We start from the raw sequence: 8,776 nt of genomic DNA, 5'->3' as shown, positions 1-8,776 counted from the left end.
CCCTGATGTACAGGGGCTGATTCCAGAAATTCATGGGGTGCGTTAGGCAAGAGATCTGAACATGGGTCCCTTCGATTTTAAGTCTGGGGAGGGCGAATTCATGGGAGTGTTTCTCTCCTTCGGCTGCTCTTTCCCACTCAGTTGCACAGAATGGTGGCAGCTGGGAAGCTTAAGGGCTCTTTCATCATGAAATCCACCGTTTTCTCCTTCCAGTTGTAGCCAGATCTCTTCCCTGCTCCTGTCCGGTAGCCTTAAAAAATATGGAAGTAGCAAACAGAGATCATCTGAAGGGGACTGGACCCCCTGTAACCAGAGGAGGAAGGGCCATAGCTCAGTCGCAGAACATCTCCTTTGTGTGCAGAAGGTCGCAGGTTCAATCCCCAGCGTCTTCAGGTAAGGCTGGGATTGTCTCCTCCCTCAATCCAGGGCCGGTCCTACGATGAGGCAGATTGAGGCAGGTGCTAAGATGCTGGGAGGGGACAGAGCTGCAAGTGCCATGTGGTCTGCTGCCCTCCAGTGCAGTAGAAGACACTTTCTTCTCACCCGTGTCGGAGTAAGATTCAACTCCCGGTCAAACTAGCTTCTGTATGTGTCTTGGGGGAGGGCGTCATTTTGTTCTTCACCCCAGGCAGCAAAATGACTTGAGCCGGCCCTGGTCCCTACTGTCTGAAACCCTGGAGGCCGCTGCCGGTCGGTGTAGGCATTACCGAGCTAGACCCAATGGTTTAGCTCAGCATCAGTGGCAGTGGCGATTGCAGATGGTTCTCTGCCTCGCTAGGTTGGGCCTAGAGCTGGATTGGGGACCCTAAAACATTGCTGGACTCCGGCTCCCATCAGCCAGTGGCCAAGAGTGGTGGGTGCTGGAGTCCAGCCACATCTGAAGGTGCCAAACTATAAAACTCTCGCATTGCAGGGGGTTGGACTGGATTGCGGGGGGCCCCTTCCAACTTTACAATTCTGCAATTCTACGACTACCACCAGCCCTAACCAGCATGGTTAGTTTTTCAGAGATTATGGGAGTTGTAGTTCAGCAATTTATGGAGAACCGGTTGGCGGTGGCGCGAAGGCCGGTGCATGCAGTGCCTGCCTCTATCCCAGCAGCGGTTGCAGGGGGGGTCTTGGAAGAGGACGCCCCCTCCTTTAAGGCAGGCACCAATGATGCCAACTTCTGAAATCAGGCCCAGAACTCCGTGCGGGGCAGAAAAAAAGAGCTCTCTGACGCCTTTTTGCTTCGTTTGGCTCCCTTTTGTTCTCTTCCGCCTCTTTTCCCCCAGCCGCTCGGTACCGCGACCTTCCAGGCGGGTGGGATTAATTGCAGTGTTTGATATTGAGATGTCAGGAAATGTCACGATGGAAGTTTTAATTACGGACCGCCTGCCAGCAATTAGTGTAGACGCCGCGGCGAGCCGGGCCCGGTGGGGAGAACGGCGCCGGCACCGTGGCAACGGGTGACCCAGCCTATGCCAATCTGTTTCGTGTGCCTCCTCGCAGGGGCAATGGGGAGGTCCCAGCTTCTGGGGGACAATGGAAAGCCCACTTTTTGGGGGGCGAAGGACTCTGGGCGAAGGCTGCCCACTGGTCAGACGCAACGAGGCGGCCCACCTGCGGTGGCAGATTTCGAATGTGAACTACGAGTGGAAGTCAGGCAGGTCTGACCCACGGGGCCCCATCCACCAGGAAGATCTCCTGCACAAATCCCAGTTGACGTGAACCATGTGCCATTACGCATACGCTGTTATTCTACATCTTTTTCTTTTATGAGCATGACCATATTGTTGCAAAGAATTGAATTTGGACGAAACTTAGCTTAACCCTCCAAAGCTGAGCAAGAGTTCGAGTTCATTATTTTATTATTATTTATTAAAGCTGAATACCGCCATAGATCTCAGGGCAGTTCACAACATAAAAATGCCATTTATCAGCAACACTGGGCCCTGTCGAGTTTCAGGGGCTTCCGTGACCTGTGTAGCCCCCTCTTCCATGCATGGTGAGCGAAATTAGTAGGAAATTGGGTTCCCATTTGCATAATTTCCCCTGTGTCTGCTCTGGGGTGTGTAGCCCATGGGGAACGGCCGTAACCCTGTGGTGGAGCTTCTGCAGAAGGCATCAATCCCAATGGTCTGATTTTGAGGCAACATTCTATTTAAATCATCCCTTTTTATTCAAAGCCATGAGGACTAGACTCTCAACCATTGTATTTAAGGAAAGGACCATAGGTCAGCTGCAGAGCACATGCCTTGCATGATGAAGGCCCCAGCTTTGACCCCCCAGCATCTCCAGGTAGGTGTAGGGTCTCTCCCCTGCCTGAAACTGCCAGTCAGTGTGGACATTATTGAGCTAGATGTGTCCTGGTGGCCTGACTCTGTATAAGGCAGCTTCCTGTTCTGTACGCAGGTTGTGTAATCCATTTTTCCTTTCTTTCTGCAGAATTCGAACCCCTCCCAACCACCCACCCCCCGGCTGAATGTTAATAATTTACTTAATCCTGTGAACACGCACCTCGGAGCCGATATCCATCCCGGCAACCTGTAATGCAGGTGATTTTACCGCTTCCCCAATAGTGCATTAATTCTATTGCCTGATCAGCTCTCCCCGACAGGAAGCTTCCCCTGATTTTTTTAAACCGGGATCGATCTCCCGAGCGCTTCTTGCCTGCTGATCCTCAATTGGATTGCGGAGGGGGCTGGAGAGGCCGTTTGCGCCCACGCACGGCACAAAAGCGGCGAGCCGCCAGCCGCATTCGCCTCCCCCTTCTCGCCGCAGACAGCCGTGCCCCCCCCCTCACTCCCCGGCTCGCACGCTTGTTGGATTTATCCCTCCTCGCCCCCCCCTCCCCCGGCGCCCTCGGCGCAGCGCGGTATAACTCTGGCTGACGTTAACGGCCCCTGCACCAACGCCACGCCTAAACGAGGCAATTAGAACCCCCGCCGCAAATCAAGGCTGCAGAATTAGTGTCGGCCGTAAAACGGCGGCAGGTGGCATCGCTCGGAGCCCGGGCAATTGCCGGCAGAAGCCTGCAAATCAACGGAAAGGGGGGGCCTGCGCCGCAGAAATGTGGGTGCGGGGACAGATTTGTGTGCGTGGCTTTTCCTTCCCTTTTCTTTTTTTACTGCCCCCTGATTAGAAAACCGGATCCCCCATAAACCTGCTTCGTAGGGAAAAGGTCAGCAGGAGAGGAATAAGGACCGCAACGTCCTCGGTCCTCTAGGGGGCGCTGGGGGCTACAGTAAATGATGGCAGCCCCATTCAGTCCAATGGAGCCCTGTGCAAGAGAATTTCGGTGTTTCCTGGCGGCTCTCTTGGTAAGATGGGATGCAGTTCATCTAGGCTGTGGGAGACTGCTCCCTGAATAATAATAATAATAATAATAATAATAATAATAATAATAATAATATTTATTATTTGTACCCCGCCCATCTGGCTGGATTTCCCCAGCCACTCTGGGCGGCTTCCAACAAAAATCAGATACAAAAATATCACACATTAAAAACTTCCCTGAAAAGGGCTGCCTTCAGGTTTTTTCTGAATGTCAGGTACCCTGTTTCTCCTAAAATAAGACATGGCCATAAAATAAGCCATAGCAGGATTTCTATGCATTTGCGAAATATAAGCCGTTCCCCAAAAATAAGCCATACCCCGAAAATAAGCCATAGTGACGTGGTACCTCCCATTAAACAGCCTGGAGAGGCATGGCTATGCAGCGTACTGATGCGACGCGGTTAAAATAAGACATCCCCTGAAAATAAGCCATACTGTGTTTTGTTGAGCGAAAAAAAATATAAGACGGTGTCTTGTTTTAGGAGAAACACGGTAGTTGTTTATTTCCCTGACCTGTGATGGGAGGGCGTTCCACAGGGCGGGCGCCACTACCGAGAAGGCCCTCTGCCTGGTTCCCTGTAGCTTTGCTTCTCGCAGTGAGGGAACCGCCAGAAGGCCCTCGGCGCTGGATCTCAGTGTCCGGGCTGAATGATGGGGGTGGAGACGCTCCTTCAGGTATACAGGACCGAGGCCATTTAGGGCTTTAAAGGTCAGCACCAACACTTTGAATTGTGCTCGGAAACGTACTGGGAGCCAATGTAGATCTCTCAGGACCGGTGTTATGTGGACCTGAAAGCTTTGGAGAGACACTACCAGCCAGTGCAGACAGTATTGACAATGGTCTGACTCAATCCTGTCTTCCTGTTTTGGTCCTGTGTTAGACCCTGCTTCACTTTCCTCCCCCCCCCCCCGATCGGTTCTGCCTGCAGTGGAGCGTGGCAGCCTAAGCACTGGATGCGTGTTCCGGGGGGGGGGGCACAGGAGAAGGGGGGGTGCGTTGCCGAGTGTTATGCAGCTGCAGCAGCCAAGGCCTGCCGCGGCATGTTGATTTCACGGACCTTTATGTACAAATGCGGCTCGGTTTCCTCTGATCCCGCTCCAAGCGGCTTTGGAGGAGCTTGGCTGCCGCCGCAAGTCGTCCCCGTTCCCAGCTGCCCACTCCCCACCCCGCCGAAGATGCAACAGGTAACTCCGGGCCAGGATCTCGCCCGTCAGGTCTCCGGCAAACGCCTGCCAATCAAAGAAGCACTAGGAAAGTTCCATCTCCACAGCTGGGCCACGTGGAGGATAAGAGAGCAATTGCGAGAGGGCTCTTGTGGCAGGATCGGTGCCGGATTTATGTATAAGCTAGACAAGCTGTGGCTTAGGGCTCCACTCTCTTGGGGGGGGGGGCAAAAAATGTAAAAAAACAACAACTGGATGTACATTACCAAAATATAAGATAAAAAACAATTACTTTGATAAAATACATATTTTGTTATGTGCAACTGGCTTTAGATACCTATTAGGTCCATAAATTACCATACAGCATATATTCAACACAGAAAACAGCAACAATTTGTTGTTGACAAAGGACAGCTGGACATATAAAGGGCCCCATTACCTTCAGAAGCTTAGGGCCTCATCAAACCTAAATCTGGCCCTGGCCGGGATTCTGCTTGTGGGATTCTCCGAGGGGCTGTCTGCTTGGCCACTGTGGGAACAGGATGCTGGACGAGGTGGGCCCTTGTCCAGGAGGATATAAATCATAGGGGTGCTTATGTGGCCCCCTGGGTTTTCCTCCTGGCCCAAAAGTTCCTCCCCATTTCATTTCCCCACCGTGCAATATGGCAGGGATGAAGACCGTATCCCCCTGCAGAACCCACCCTCCACAGTGTTTCGCCGTCTGTGACCATTGGCCATGCTGGCTGAGGGTGAAGGGAGCCAGAAGCCAGCAACATCCAGAGGTTCCCCCATGCCTGTAATAAACTAGACTTGCTAGGAGTCAGGGTGGGGGGACTTTTCCTGCTAAGGGCTGCATTTCCTTGGGGGTAATTGTTGGGGCGCTGGGTGGTCCCCCTCTCTCTGCTGCCCCTTCCATTCACTTTCTTTCTGACACCCTTTCCTTTCTGTCTCACACATTCGCCTTTTCCTCCCTCACCCCCCCCCCCGGGCTTCCCCCAAAAGATTAGAGCTGATCACTTGCAGAAGAGTCTCCGCTTCCTTCCACCACCTCATTGGTTTTGTGTGTCACTTCCCATCGACGTGAAATTATTTAATTATTGCATTGATACCCCAACCTTTACTCTGATGAGCGTGATGCGACATACAGTAGTACCTCAGTTCTTGAACATAATCCATTCCGGAAGACCGTTCGAGTTCCGAAACGTTTGAAAACCGAGGCACGAAGGGCTGTCTGAAAATTCAGTTGAGAGAATTGAAAAAACACGCAGCGGAAGCCGTTCGACTTCCGAGGCGCATTCAAAATATGATTCTCTTGCCATTTCCCCCCTGCTCTCGCAAGAACCTTGTGAAGTAGGTTAGTCCGAGCAACCAGGTGACTGGCCCAAATTCACACAGCAAGCTTCATATCTGAAGAGGGGGAGAGGAACTTGAACTCAGGTCTCTGTCAGATCTTTAGTACAGCATCTCACATTAGGCTGAGGCCCTTGGGCCCTAAGTTGCTCACCTTTGGATGGTGCAAGGCTCTGACCGAGAGCATAAATAATTGGGTGCAACTCACCCAAAACCAGCCTGCCCTGCGCTCTTCCTATAGGCCCAGCCAATGCTACTCTTCCAGATTTCTGTTCTCACTTGGTGTGCTCTTTAAAAAAAAAAGATGATCATATTTGAACATCCCTGTGCTGAAAGGTAAGTGTGACGCATATTCCAAGTGCTTTGGATAATCAACAACCCATTGCCACCCCATCCAAAGACCAACTGATACCCTAAGGCAGGTGGTGTCTCTTTTTATCAGACATGCTTACATGCTGGGATTATTTGTTGTTGTTGTTCAGTCGTGTCCGACTCTTCGTGACCCCATGGACCAGAGCACGCCAGGCACGCCTATCCTTCACTGCCTCCCGCAGTTTGGCCAAACTCATGTTAGTAGCTTCGAGAATACTGTCCAACCATCTCATCCTCTGTCGTCCCCTTCTCCTTGTGCCCTCCATCTTTCCCAACATCAGGGTCTTTTCCAGGGAGTCTTCTCTTCTCATGAGGTGGCCAAAGTACTGGGATTATTAGCAGGTGAAGTTGTTAACCAGGATAATTTTTCAGTTCCTGCACATCAAATTGTTCTTAGGCCACATTCACATGATATATGCACAGAATTATGACACCACTTTAGGCAATCATAGCCTCTGCCCAAAGAATCCTGGGAACTCTAGTTTGTTGAGGATGTTGAGAGCTGTCGGGAAAACCCCTAGTCTCTTCCTGGAGCAGTTTAATAGTCAGTCCCTCTTCGCAGGGGACTCTGAATTGTAGCTCTCTGAGGGCGATAGGGATTAACAATCTACAGGTGAAACTCAAAAAATCAGAATATCATGGAAAGGTTCATTTCTTTCAGTAATTCAACTTAAAAGGTGAAACTAATATATGAGATAGACTCATGACATGCAAAGCGAGATATGTCAAGCCTTTATTTGTTATAATTGTGATGATTATGGCGTACAGCTGATGAGAACCCCAAATTAACAATTTCAACTTTGGGGTTCTCATCAGCTGTACGCCATAATCATCACAATTATAACAAGCAAAGGCTTGACATACCTCACTTTGCATGTCATGAGTGTATCTCATATATTGAACTCCAGTAGCTAATGGAAACAATTGCTTACATAAATGGACGTTTCCACGATATTCTAATTTTTCGAGTTTCACCTGTACATCTCCCAGAATTCTTTGGGGGAGGAAGCCATAGCGTTTTAAATGTATAGTGTGTATGTGACCTTTAAAGATGGAGTAACAGGGGAGCTGGGTTTTTTGTTTTGTTTTGTTTTTTTAAGGCATCTCTTCCGTCTGTGCCAAAGCCAAAGTAGCTTGGCTTACAACACTTGGACTTGTTCTAGAGGGATTCTAGCATCTCGGATGTGGTACAAACTTTCCATCAAGGTGCTCTGGGAGGCTTTGAACAGGTAACACTCCCAATCCAGCCACAGATTTCCGCTCCTTAGTGCCGCCGCTGGTCAGCAAAGGGAACTGCAGAGGGCTTGAGCAGGAAGTGCCGGCATCGTGGCCCAGAATCCTCTGGTTCCTAGGTGTCAGGTGACCAAGGGTGGCCAATCCCATGCCACGGACTGCTATAAAGTTCCAGGACTTGTTGCTCACCTCAGTTCAGGGTGCTTTGGTGGTTGGAGGAGGATGTTATGAGAGTCTCTCAGAGTGGATCTCTATTAAGCTTCCTCTCGGCCTACCCTGGCCTGCGATATCCTTTTAGTCTTGCTGGAATTGCCATACTATCTGCTCTTTGCTCTTCCTCCAACAGTTGGAACCTGATTCTGCTCAGGTCTGGGACACTCGCCGATGCAATTGGCAAAACCTGAGATTGTCCAGGAGGGCGGAGCCTGGTGGTGCAAAACGGAGCAGGGGAGGGGCTTGGTTGCAGAAGGGGAGGAGCCTGAAAGACCCGAGGGCGGAGCTCCTAGCAGACCGTTTCAAAGCAAGCAACAGGTAGCTTGGGTTGCTATGTTTTGAAGAGCAAAAAAAGAGAGAGGACACGTTTGCCGACTGCTAGTTTTAACTAAGGATCGCTACGACGAGACTCACTTTACAGACCCTGGAAAAAGAGGGCGTGTCCTGGAAAAAGAGGACATATGGCAACCCTAGCAAGGGTGCATAAATTTGTCAGTTTGGGTGGCTCTCACTTTCTCAGCCTTCAGTTCTCCACATTTCTAGGTAAGTGCTTTTTTTGTTTTTTTAATGATGTTGCAAAATTCATTATGGGTGGCATTATGTCTCACTCAGAGTAAAACCGTTGAAACCAGAGGGGTTTAACAATCAATCCCTCTTTCCAGGAACTCTGGGAATTGTGGCTCTGCAAGGGGAATTGGGTGTGTATGTTTTTGTGTCTCGTAACAAGTTTCAGCACCCTTAACTAACTACATTTCCCTTAATTTTTTTGAGGAGGGGAGGAGCCATAACTTTAAAAGTTTACTTTGCTTATTTCATAAAATTTACGTAGCGTTTGATGGTTAAGATGTGGTTCCAGGCCTTTTTTTTCAGCCGGAACTCAGTTCTGGCACCTCTCAGGTGGGCGCCATTGCCATTCTAAGAGAACAAGAAGTGTTTATGGTGAGTTCCAGCACCTCTTTTTCTAGAAAAATAGTGATGGTGCTACATTTAGAGCTTAAAATATATGGTGTGAATGCGGCTTTAAAGACCCCCTTCACCCATCACTCCTCATAAAACCATCAGTCCCAGAGCTGGTGGGTAGAGGAAAACAGCGGTAGCCTTAGTGCATTTAGGGAATTTTAGATTC

Source organism: Lacerta agilis, chromosome 17, assembly GCF_009819535.1.
Source record: "Lacerta agilis isolate rLacAgi1 chromosome 17, rLacAgi1.pri, whole genome shotgun sequence".
In the NCBI taxonomy this organism is placed as follows: Eukaryota; Metazoa; Chordata; class Lepidosauria; order Squamata; family Lacertidae; genus Lacerta; species Lacerta agilis.
The sequence above is the reverse complement of the archived record's forward strand: the minus strand, read 5'-3'. Positions refer to the sequence as shown.